Source organism: Eutrigla gurnardus (genome assembly GCF_963514095.1).
Source record: "Eutrigla gurnardus genome assembly, chromosome: 1".
NCBI lineage: Eukaryota > Metazoa > Chordata > Actinopteri > Perciformes > Triglidae > Eutrigla > Eutrigla gurnardus.
In genome coordinates this window covers 27,866,431-27,878,908 of record NC_139915.1, presented here as the reverse complement: position 1 = coordinate 27,878,908, position 12,478 = coordinate 27,866,431, and the positions used below count along the sequence as shown (strand labels likewise).

At 40.1% G+C, this 12,478-nt stretch overlaps 1 protein-coding gene across 1 annotated transcript in view; it reads left to right on the top strand.

Annotated features, from left to right (window-relative positions):
* glceb (glucuronic acid epimerase b) overlaps positions 1 to 12,478 on the top strand; it is a 44,045-nt gene that overhangs the window by 7,333 nt on the left and 24,234 nt on the right. Inside the window, exon 2 of the mRNA XM_084018667.1 lies at positions 11,993 to 12,107. The gene's annotated coding sequence lies outside the window, so the exon portion shown is untranslated. The remainder of the gene's footprint in view (positions 1 to 11,992; positions 12,108 to 12,478) is intronic.

Here is a 12,478-nt window from a genome sequence, read left to right as displayed (position 1 = left end):
CCTCCCCCAGGCACGTTCCTCTATGCCCCCCCTCTATTCCAAATACCAACCACCCCGCTATAACAAAAGACCCAGTTGCCCTCAGGCACGCAGGCTACAGATATGGATCTATCCTCCCTTCTCATTATCCACAATACTTTTTGGCTTTTAGGGAACAAGGCTTTGATAAAAAACACTGCTTCATTATTGTGGATGTAGCCAGGATTAAGAGCTGATGGGTCCAAAGAGGCTTTCCAAGGAATTGTAACACTCTACGGGGAGCAAGATCCTCTGGTTGGTTGGCTCGTGATCATGTGTGGAGTGTTTGTGCCTTTGCCTTCTGTCCTATCTGTCGCCGTGTCGGTACCCAAACCGAAGAACCCCACCGCCTTGCCCCTTCTTACCCGTGGCTTAGCTGCACATTTACGCCCAGCAATGTAGTGCCGCTCTCCTCAGCCACAGCTGTCTCCCGCAGCAGTCGGACTTGCAAGTGTCAATTGAGAGATGCCACAGTGTTGTCGTATAGCTTGTGTTCTGTGCGACCAAAAATTAATCTTGTATTACACTGACAAGCTGAATGCTTTTCACTAGAGACGTCTTGTGTCATTCAGTTGTTCAATTGTAGTCCATAATGGAATTGAGGTTAAGAACAAATAAAAAAAAGTAAACTTGACACCAGCTACACAGATAGTATGTTTTTCCTACGCCGTCCTTGGTTGTGTTGTTTGTGCCAATAGGTTTTCAGTGCTGCTTTGTATTCATTATGAAAAGTCAAGTTTTTATACGGTTATGAAAGGGTACCTTTTCAATAATACTGCTGTCTGTCACATGAACATTTAAAATTGTATCAGAAGAGTAAAAGTCTCTGATCGACAGTGACTACTGCATTATGTAGGAGCTGCAAAATAACACTTGCACGTTTGAGCATTTGAGTGTGATGTCTGTGCAGCTGGGTGGAGGGCGGTCACAGTCATGGTTCAGCCCTGCTCCCATGATCAAGTGTGTTGCAGCGTACTGTGATTTTATTTTTTGTTCTTTGTCAAAGCATGGATGTAGTTGTCCAGAAATATATGTTTAAGTCTGCATGTGATTTTATATATATATATATATATATATATATATATATATATGAAGCTTCTTTTCCATTCAGTTTTATAATCAAGCCTCTCAGTGCATGAAACTTATGTAGGGAAATGTCTCTGGGCTGCCATTTTACTTCATTCCCATAAGAGCCATCTACTCTTACTACTCATAGTGGATAAATGATGTCTTAGTTAATTGTTTTAATAGCCATCTTTTCAACTCAACACCCTCCAAAATTGCAAAACCAGGAGACTCTGAAGCTCTCTCATCTTCCCCGAACAAAATTAGCCTTCCACAGCCCTGCTCCACTCTGCCTCCGTGACATTCACACTTGATTAGGCTTGCAAATGAAGTTTTCCTTCTTTTAAGGTAGGAGGCACGACCTTGGCCCCAGAGACCTGTTAAGTCTTTATTGGATTGGCTGGACATATTAAGCCAGGAGGACGTCCCAGCAGTGTGTTGCTGCAGCAGCAGCCATTGCACCTGCTTCATCAGCACTCTCGTTTCAGCTTCTCTTCGTGGCCCTTTTGTCTCGACAGTTGGTAGCATCCAATAACGCAAGATAAAGAAACTCCTTGGGGGTCGAAAGATCCCCCATTTGTGAGTTGATTTACAGTAAAACTACTACTATCTTTCAGTCGCCTCACTTCATATAGCTTACTGGAACAACTAAATGGAACAGAGCCACGATTAAAATTATTAATTACACTTGTCCCTGCACTTGTAAGGAAGGGCTTTTTTTTCACCAAAAGGTTGATATTGATTGCTATTATGGTCATCCAACATTTTCAGCTGTTTAGAGTCTTGTTAATGTGAGTAAGGAGTTGGCTGTAATAGGCCTTTTTCACATGAGACACTTTGATTTGTCATAGTCATTAACAATGGCTCTGTTATATTCAATTGTCCCAGTAAGTCATGATATGACAGCGTGATCCAGCATGCAGTTTCATCACAACTATGACAGTGTTTGACTGATTCATTGCATTTTAATAATATTGGCAATAATTCTTCAGATGTTTTTCAGGATTTAATGCTCGTCAAGATAAAAACATAACCCCCAATTAAAGTATTTAACTTCCCTTTGATGCATCTGAACAGACAAAAATCTGTATTTTCTGTGGGAATCTTGCTATTTTGTTAGTATAGCTGATTAGCAGTTTTTTTTTCATTGTCTTAAGCCACCAAACAAAAGATTCAGGAGGTATTTTATCCTGGTTAATGATTTGGTGTTTATAATACGTCTGGAGCTTATCGATTTAGTTTCCTTCAATATTACATTAACCGTGCTCTTACAAACTTAACTACCATTTCTCTTTTCTTTCCTACAAAAGAACAGCACATTTTTTGGCATTTCATCAGACTCTCCGCTGATCAGCTCCTGCTCAAATTGGCAGGTCAAAAGGGGATTTAAGTAGGAGCTAACTGGTCGAATTGAGGCAGCTTTGTTCAAATATTACCACAACATTAGACTGCCATTTACAACAAGAAGTGGCAGCATAATAGCCCAGTGGGTATCAGTGTTGCCCCACAGCAAGGCGGCTAAAATCTGCCGGCCTTTCTGTGTGGAGGTATTTTGTTCTCCCCATGAGTTGGTCTCCTCTGGGTGCCCTTGCTTCCTCCCACAGTCGGGAACACATGTAGGGCAGTTGATCTGGAAACACTGGAGTGCCTAAAGATGCCCCCTCACAAGAATCAAACATTCGATGAGTTATTAAAGGGTTATTCTACTTGTAAGCCTCAGCAGAGTCCCAGATGAATGCTGTAAATCAGTTCTGGCTTGTGCGAGGTAGAGGCGATGTAAAAGTGCCTTTGTTCTCAAAGTTTTTGAGTAGGCTTTAGTCGTTCAGGCAGACACAAAGGGATTGGCTTCAAAAGAGGTTTTAAGTTTCTTCCGCATCAGAATAGGGATGCGTGAGACAGATTTGGAGAATTTCAAACAAACTCTTTTCATAGGTCAAAAGTAAATGTTATATTCAGTTTCCTACAGTTCAGTAGTTATTAAAAAAATAAACGCCAACATACAATCATGTGTTGTTTTGGCTATTCTTCTGTGTTGGTTCATTTGAGTGTTGAGTTAGAAGACGACATGAGCTGTTTGTGATCGTTTATTTTTCGCATGAGATAATTCTCTTTTTACATCTGCCTTCATTACGAATGCCGCCGAAGTCTATAAGCCCCGGGAATGCTGACTGCAGAAAAGGGAGTGAATTTGCTGTCTCTGTAGGGCTCCACATATGAAGAAGTGCAGCTGAATAAATAGGCTTTGCTGTACCATCAAAGCACAGGCATGTTTCCTCTCCTCTGCCTGTACCTACTGTATACCCGATGGCATGCCTGAGTAGCTCATTTGCCATTCAGCTCAGCTCTGACAGCCTTGTTAGCAATGACAAATTTGATGTACCACAGATATTTCAATGTCGTATCTTCAATCTGCTTTATCCATCAAATATAGAACGGACAATGTGACTTTACCGCCAAGGGAAGAGCCTTGTTTGTATGGAGCGATGTAAGGGAATGATACCGTTCCTATAGATGGATTGTCATGGATAATGGTATCTAGATAAAGTAACAAAGCACAGTTGTCACTTGGTACATTTCAAGCTGTGTTTTTGTTGTTTAGGAATTTTTTTAATGGACCTTTTGAACTTATGTCTTTGATTCAGCGTCATTGCCTTCTACAGCAGCAGGCTCCTGTCTTCAGGTAGTGAATGATGTCATTAAGTCATACATCTTCTCACCGAGAGTAAAGAGGGTGCATGCAGCTCAAGTTGATGTGTAATATAGGCTCAGCATTTTACTCTATAGGCAGACAACAGGATTTACATTATAGACATGAACCATCATTATTTTCACATCGTTTCTGACAGATGTGGTGTTCCACGACTGTAACTTTTGCACCTATGAAATACAAAGCTATGCAATTGTAGGACTGATAATAGATGTGTGTGAACGTGCCACGGACACTACTTTTTTTGTAGTGTATGGGCTAGTGTTAAACAGGAGCATGAATACGCACAACTTTATAAAACCTTATGAAAACTTCATAATTCATGTGCTACTTTCAATCATTTCTCTCGTTATGCATCTTCATCTGTCTTTACCCATTTTGCTCACATCCCACAATAATTTGCCATTAACACAAAATTAAAATTTCATGTGCATGATTACATTAAGGCCAACTAATGATGGTGTTAAGATGCAGAGAGATAGAAATACTTCTTCAGACACCCCACTTCTGAAATGGTTCCAGTGGACATTTGGCCTGCGGCAAAAGTGTTACAGCCAAGTCACGATCCGGGTTAACCGAGTTACAAGTTGAAAGACGTGTGTAGTGTATTGGCATGGCCTTGTTGAAACAATCTGTAAAACTAGAAGAAGATAACTGAATCACCAAGTATAATGCCCTTTTAACATATTCCTGTGTGATCATACAAACACGTGTGACCTGAGTATAAACTGAAAGGCAAGGAAATTGCCTAAGAGCCACGGGGAGAGGTCGAAGGGATTTATACAAGAGCTCTTACGGGAAGGAAAGAAAACACAAGATTGACAGGCCCCTGCAGCCATGACTGGAGTAATAATTTCCTTGCAAAGGCCACTTATTGGTAACCCTGCAGAATATATCAAAGACAAGGTCAGCGAGAAAGAGCTATTTACCTCTCCCAATGCCAGACATGTTGCTGGATTTCTGTTAAGTTCTTCAACCTGGTGAGCCACGGTGCTGTACATATTAAATCTAACAGCAGACTCTGTCTTGGTTATCTCTGACTCTCTTGACGTTTATTTCTCAAGTTGAATATTGAAGTCTGATATTTCTTAACCAAAGATTGGATTAAAGCCTCAAGGGCAACCCACCCATTTTGGGAGTTCTGACGAAAAGGAAGGATGTGTCACCTGTGACAAGCTAATTCTCTTTGCAAAGTGTTTCATTTCTGCAACAGGAGTATTGCTATTAAATCAAAATGTTTGGAAAAGACTCACAAGTGTCTTTCAACCCCTCTTTTAGCTTGTCGGGACTTGCTGTTTCTGTAATTATTTTTGCAAACACTGCTGGTGATCCAATCATTTCATAAGGAAACCTGACCTTATATTCCTCTAGAGAGATTTGGATGAAACGCTTCCACTCCCTCACAGAAATCCTAACAAAGATTTATACTCTGCTTCCTGCTGCTTTTTTCATAAAGAAACAGTATCTTTCCATCCCAACGGCCTCATTACTGTTCCCCTATCCAGCAGAGCACAGACCAGAGTCTTTAGTCACCCAAAACTTTCTGTACTTTAGGGTTACCTTATCTATGGATGCTTCCTAAAAAAGAAGTAAAGAAGCAGTGTGTTATAGAGCCGACTCGCTTACTTATTAATGCTGTAGATGTGCACTTGGACATTAGTGGAAGCGAGGCAAATGCCTTACTTGTGTGCGTCTGTTATGATAAATGACCCGAAACATTGTGGTGTCCCACTTTTTATTTTTCTATTTCTGTCTCTCATGTGCTGTCTGTCTCTCAGTCAGAATACTTGACATTTTAAGAGCAAGCCTCTCTGATTGAGGCATAATGATGAATGCATATGCAGAATTGTGAGAGTAGAGTAACCCCTGCCTCCCTCCTCTCTCAGCCGCCCTGTGTTCCCCCATCTTCCTTTCTTCATTCCGTCATATCTGCTGGAGATTGAACGATATATACCATCAAAGCCTTTTTTGAAGCTTCCCACTCTCTTCCAAAATCCTTTTGATTTTCGACGGCATGAGCTGCTTAATATTCCAAACTAGTCGGTGGCCTTTTCAGAGAACTAACAAGGTTCTGAAGATGCAAGTCTTGTCTCCGTGTGAAAGGCAGCCGGGGCACAGCCCTCTGCTTTTTCAGGGCTCACACCGAGGTGTCTGTGCTACCAACAAGTTCGGAGCTGTTTGTCAGATACACAGAGGCCGCCTGGACATGTTCTCGTGTCAGTCGTCATTCTGTACCGGTTCTGCAAGAGAGCCCATCCTCTGTCCTTTCAAAGACAAACTGTGTGTCTGTGCACAGCTCTTTTCATTTTTGTAGTTCTACTTTGTGTTCGTTTTGGTTAATTAAAAAAGGTTTTCATTTGGTTTGAACAGAGCCATCCATTTTAGAGCTTAAACATTAAGTCGTAAAGTGATTAAATGAACAACAGGAAATTCATTTGCATCTATTTTTAATATTATTTGATATTTCTCATTCACTGATCTCAGCATCTAAAATATGAGGATTTCGTGATTCTTTACGTTTCATACTTTCGTAAACAAAACAAGCAATTTTAAGGAGTCATGTGATTAAAAAATGTCGCATCTTTTTGACATTTCATAGACTAAACGATCAGTCAATTAATCAGTAATAAAAAGAATCATCAACAATGTGAGCTCAACACCAGAATAGCAGCAAAAGGAAATATCTGGTAAATATAACCTCATGTATGCACTACTTTGTGGATGTAAGTTTGCATACTGAGATGAATAAGTTTGCATACTGAGATAAATAATTCCTGTGCCTTAACGGGTTTAGCTTTTGCTGAATGTGGTTGCATCTGTGTATGTTTATTTGCTACTTCTGCAACTTTGTTGCTGGATCCCTTTGGTAAAGTTGCCAGCGTTTACCTACAAGCATGAAAGCAGAGTTCACTACAGAGAAGCACCACAGAGTCTTGACAGGCACCATGGGTATTTACCCAGCTTCTGAAAACTTCCAAACTCTAATTTACTTTCATCTTGGCTTCCTCTTGCAAGCTTGCCTTTGCCGCCTCCCACTCCAAGTCCTCTCCTTTCATCCCGATTCTTCACTGTAGAGTTGGAGTGCAGAGCAGGAGTGGCTTTCAGAGACGCTTCAGTTCTCAAGTTTCTCCTCTCTTTTTTTTTTTACTGCGTTTGCACATCGACTCCACCTGCCTCCCCAGAGTCTGTGCTTGTTGCCTCGCCCTTTAACTGTGTCGCTGTAATGCTGATGTTACCATGATCTAATGACTAAATGCAAAAAGTAGGTTAAGGCATCTGTTTATTTTAAGGATAACTTACTTTTAATGCTACGGGTGAAGTGTGGAAGCGTGTCGTTTTATGGGGGGAAATTAACAAATGGAAAACAGTTTGCATGGGAAAGAAGAGAGCAAACGGTCGGTGAACAGCTGCACCCAATCTGGGCACAAAAAGGGAGTGACAGAGCCCCTAAATATATGCAAAGCGCAACTAAATAACGTCAAAATTTACCGTCTATATCCCTGAACACTTGTGACAACCACAACGCATCACCCAGCATGTGATGCCGGCCCACTGAAACCCTCTTTGTCCTCTAAATCCGGTGTGAAAATTACCCTAATGTTTTGAATGTTGGTAGAAGTTGGCAATGGGCCAAGGCTTTAGGAGAATATGCTTAACATTGGTGACTAGTTTGGGCCCCGAAGTTTGTGTCTTTTTTTGGGTTGGGGGGGGATTTTTGGTCAATGCATATTGCTTTGATTTAATAACAACGGTATTAATATAGAAGCATTTTATTCTTTCAATGCAATCCATAAAAATGTACCCTGGATCGTCAGTCATAATTAACCACCAAAAGCGATAAAATGAGACAATGTAATGAGTAAGAGTTTTAATTCCATTTTCAAGAGTTTGTTTTATTTAACCTTTTGGTATAAAACGTGTATATAAACTAGCATGCAAATTGACACTTTCTCTTTTGTCTCCTCTGTAATGAGGGATTGAAACTTCTAAAATGTACCCTTTTGCTTCCTACATCACTTTGTAGACAAAAGAGTCGGCTACATTTATCCAGCAGCCACCATGCTGAACTCTAAGCATGGCTGAAATAAGATGATTATTTGATGAAGAGAAAATAAGTTTAGAAAACAAATTATTTTGATATCGATTCGTTTTTAAATGTTGAGGTTTTTCTTGCTTACATTTTACAGACCAAACATTCTGTAGATTGATCAATAAATGAAATGTATTGTTAGTTGCAGCCCTAAACTCAAATGGAAATGTGTTGAATCTCTAAATGTGTGCATCACAATGCCTCGTTTGCATGTGAACAGATTTCGATGGAATGTGTGATGAGAAGTTATCACATTTAATCAGTTTGCTCCAGCCCTGAAGCAGTAATCTCTATAAATTGAGCTTTGCACTTTGCAGACGTGGAATTCTTGGATATTGCTTTGGGCATCAGATGGTCAACGATGGCTGGCGCCCGCGGTGGTGTCGCTGGTGCGATCTTTCAGTGTTTGGCAAGCCATTGACTCCCCAGAGGAAATGGATGTATTATGACTGCCCAACAGATGGGACTCCATCTCTCTCTTTACCCCAACTACATGTCTTGATGGATGGCCGCTTGTGTCAGGATGGCAGCAAACGAGGGGCAACTAGAAAAATTAATGACTTAATATCATTCTCAGTCAAGCCGCCATAAAAGAAATATCCTCAGCCTAATGTTCTGAATGTATTCTCAGGAGAGAGCCATAAAGTTGATGTTCATGATTCATATGCGAGGTGTCAACCCGTTGCTTAAGAAAGGTCAAATGAATGGGACAATATGTAAAGGCTATGAAAATGGTGTCAGCGCAGTGCTAAGCTCGGAGAGCCACATACTAAGCCACCTTGAAGAGGAGCTGGAGTGCTTCTTGGCTTTCATTGCCCTTGATATCACACCCTTAAGAGGTTATTTATGTAACTCATTCTTTGCCCCGGTTCTGCCTTGACTTTAGAAATTAAACTTCTGCAGATAAGAAGATCTTCATTATCCGTTTCAATGCATTTGCAATTTTTTTTAAATTATATTAGCAAATCAATTCTGTTGATTGATTAGTAGTAGTTTATAACATGGCTACAGAAGGTGCTAATTTCTGATAACATATGTATGATGTATACATTTTTTAAATCATTAAACCTCAAACATAATCAATTAACTTTTTTTTCTCTGTAGGGGTTTGTTTTTGATTTATTGGTCAGTTTGTCAACAGGATTATGAAAAAAAACTACCCGCCCGGTTTTCATGAACTTGGTGGAAGGGTGTAGCACGGGCCAAGGAAGAACCAATTACCTTTTGAAGTGGATCCAAATCTAGGTCTGGATACAGACATTGTTTTTCACTTATGGAAACGGGCTTGGCGGAGATCCGTGCTCTCTGACTGCCCTTCTCGTTTACTTTTTGGCAACACCATTTTTTGGGATAAACACTTTTTGAAGATGGGGAATGTTTTGAATAACATTGCCACTGGAAAACATCTTTTTACACATATTGACATACCGTAATCAAATAAAAATACAGTAACCTGACAACAAAAAAACACATTTTGTAGTTTATTTAATAGTCATTTACACTTTGTTATTAAATTAAATTAAAACATCTATCTTTGTGCAGTATACTCCGTGACATTGGTGAGCATAATTGCTTATTAATTACCGGCAGAGCTAAATCAGACAGATTCTAATGTATTCTCGTTATTAATGAAGATACAAGATGTCTAAACAGTCACCACACTCATTAAATACCTGGCTTTGCTGTTTGCTTTGATGTGACATCCTGAATTTATCATTCAAATGCATATTTTAGACCCTTCCGTCTGTGAAAATGAGATGGTATTTATTCAGGTAGTGCATTTAATGACAGTGACGGACTTTGTGACTTTTTGCCTGTGTGATGGTCTTTTTGGTGAAACACAGATGCATGTTATTTTTAATGGCCACGCATATCTGTATGTATACATCTGTATGTTATTCCCGACTGCATAAATGAATGCCCGCGCAGCGGCTCAACTTCATGGAAGCACTATGCACTATGAGCAGATATTCAGAGAGAGGAGATGTCGAGGATGAAGTGTTGCCTAGAAAATGCATAGATGGCACAGGAGTGGTGCAGGATAAGCTCCAGAAATAATGAGCTGCTCTAGGCTGATGTTTACTCTCATTTTCTACTTTTCACCATCTGCCTGCAGCATACCTGCCTAAAAAAAAAAGCATCAGTACGCCCATACAGTAGCCAGGGAATATTGATTAAGACTGCTGACATTTCTGCTTCCTTTCCTCTCTGTCTGGGTACAACATGTGCCATCTTTCAGTTGAAGGCAGGTTACACAAACACACACACATCCTCCCATTGTTCCATCAGACCATTAATGCATCAGAAATGTTTCATTTGGTACTTAATGTACATATGGTGTATGCAGATTGTTGGCTACAGGGTTTAAACAACAATTTGCTTCTTTGGCCAGAGTTGGGGGTCATGTAAATCTGATAACATTCAAAAGGCTCGCTGGTCTGTATTCTACTTATTTGTAGCAGACAAGCTGTAGTGTGTTAATTGTGGATAGACAGAGTTTCATCTAGGCACCAGCCCTCGTACTTATCCATCATGTTCTTCTGGTCTTTCTTTAACCTTTTAGTTGACAAAGATCAAAATTACATTTCAGATATTCATTAGGCTACAAATGAAAGATGCTTTAACTCAATAACATATTCCTAGGTGGATTGCGTCATTTTGTATGGTTTGTCCATTTCACCTTGTCTTCTTCTTGGCCTTTTCCTTCTCTGCTTTCTCTTGAAGCATTGTGAAACTGTAGCGGTATTTCTATGACTGAAGGAGCCTAGCTGGTTTTATGTCTACAATATCTAATTTAAGTGCTTTGTCAATAAGCACATTTCATAAAAAAGATCAATATTCTCTCTTGATGTGGCGATTTAGCACCTTCTTTAGTTTAATAGCCTGTTTCAACAGCGGCTAGAAATACATTGGTTAGATTAATTGCAGAGTAAAGTATCCATGTCACTCTGAGCGCATTTGCCCTGATAGATTGGTTGTACATTAATGACCCTGCTGTCAGAAAGCCTGCAAATTCATCATGGCTCTAATTACAATTATGTATTTGTTTCCTCACCTTAATTTATGAGCATCAGTGTAAGAGTCTATGGAGCATCGATTTAAGGTTCTGAATAGCCACAGTGAAATAATGATAATTATAATAATAATTGCAGCCCTTGATAATTTTTGTCCCCTTGAGAGAAGTTTGTATTGAAAAGCTGCTCCGTGTGCAGGAGCAATCAATCATAATTAACTTCTGAAAAACATCTAGCCTGTTTGAAGGATTTCACGTGGGGGATTGTGGGAAATGCTTTCACCAAGATGCTCTATTTATTTAGAATTACACAGAATTACTTAAACATATTTATTCTATAAAAGTAGTCCTGCATAATATTTTATGCTGAATACAATGTATGTAATTAAACATAGACCGGCAATCTGTCCACTGATTCTTTCCCTCAATGTATGCACGGTTAAACCTGGACCGAACCTGCTGTTTTCTGCTACGATGTGATGCTGAATAGCAATAAGCAGGTATTTGAAATATCGGCGGTTGAGTAACAAATGCTGGTATACTTGGTTTGGCTGGATCTAAGGAGCAACACATGCCTATAGGGCAGTGATTCCCAACCGATGAGTCATAACCCACAGAGAAGTTGTAAGCTGGTGTTGGAAAAAATAAAACGCACATTTCTGGGACGTTATCTTTTGGGACTTTAATCTTGTTTTTCTTGTGGAATAAGATATAGATGAATATCGTTAAATTATTCAAACGAAACAATCCGAGAACGGAAAATGACTCTTCTATCCCGTCGCTCCCGACGCGTGGACACGCAACTTGTGACGGGGAAGCACAAGTTGCATGGCTTTGAATTATAGATCACAAGCAGAAGAAGGGAGCCGATGTTCTCGGGGCTCCTAGCCCTGGCTCATAGACAAAGTTAAAAAGGATACTTTATACATGATCACAAAGGAGAAAACTCCATAAATGTGTGTGCAGGTTCATAGTCAGACAAATGTGCAGTATCTCTACATCACATACCTGCACATGCTCTTGCACGTCATGCATACAAAATGAGAGATCTGCTTAAGCCACAGTAATAGAATTCCTCTTCTCCTCTTCTCGTGTACAGGTGCTGAGGAATCTGCAAGCGGAAAACACCAGCGAAGCGAGCCGCGGAAAGACTCGGTGGTGAATGTCGACAGGATGTCCAGCCAGTTGGCCGTTTCTTTGTAAATGGATTAGAGGTCAGTATCGATATCATTGCAGTCCTCCATTCAGGGCAACGTTCATTAACGATTGAGCTCCTCGTGTCCCAGTTGACGTACACAGAATACGGTTATATATTTAGATGCCATTCAGCATAGATTTTTTAAATATATATTTTTATAAATACACTCACTCACAGTACTTCAAATTAAATAAACATACTGTATGTAGAACAACCTCTTCTGTGTGACAATTTGTGCTCGACGTCATGACAAATAAAATCCTGCATTTTCCTCCATGCTGTTAAATCCACAGTAGAAAAAATGGCCCCTGCCTTGCTTGTGTGATGAAATGATTAAGCATAGCTGTTACCAGTCCCCCCCTAAGCCCTGCATTCCTCCCCTTGTCA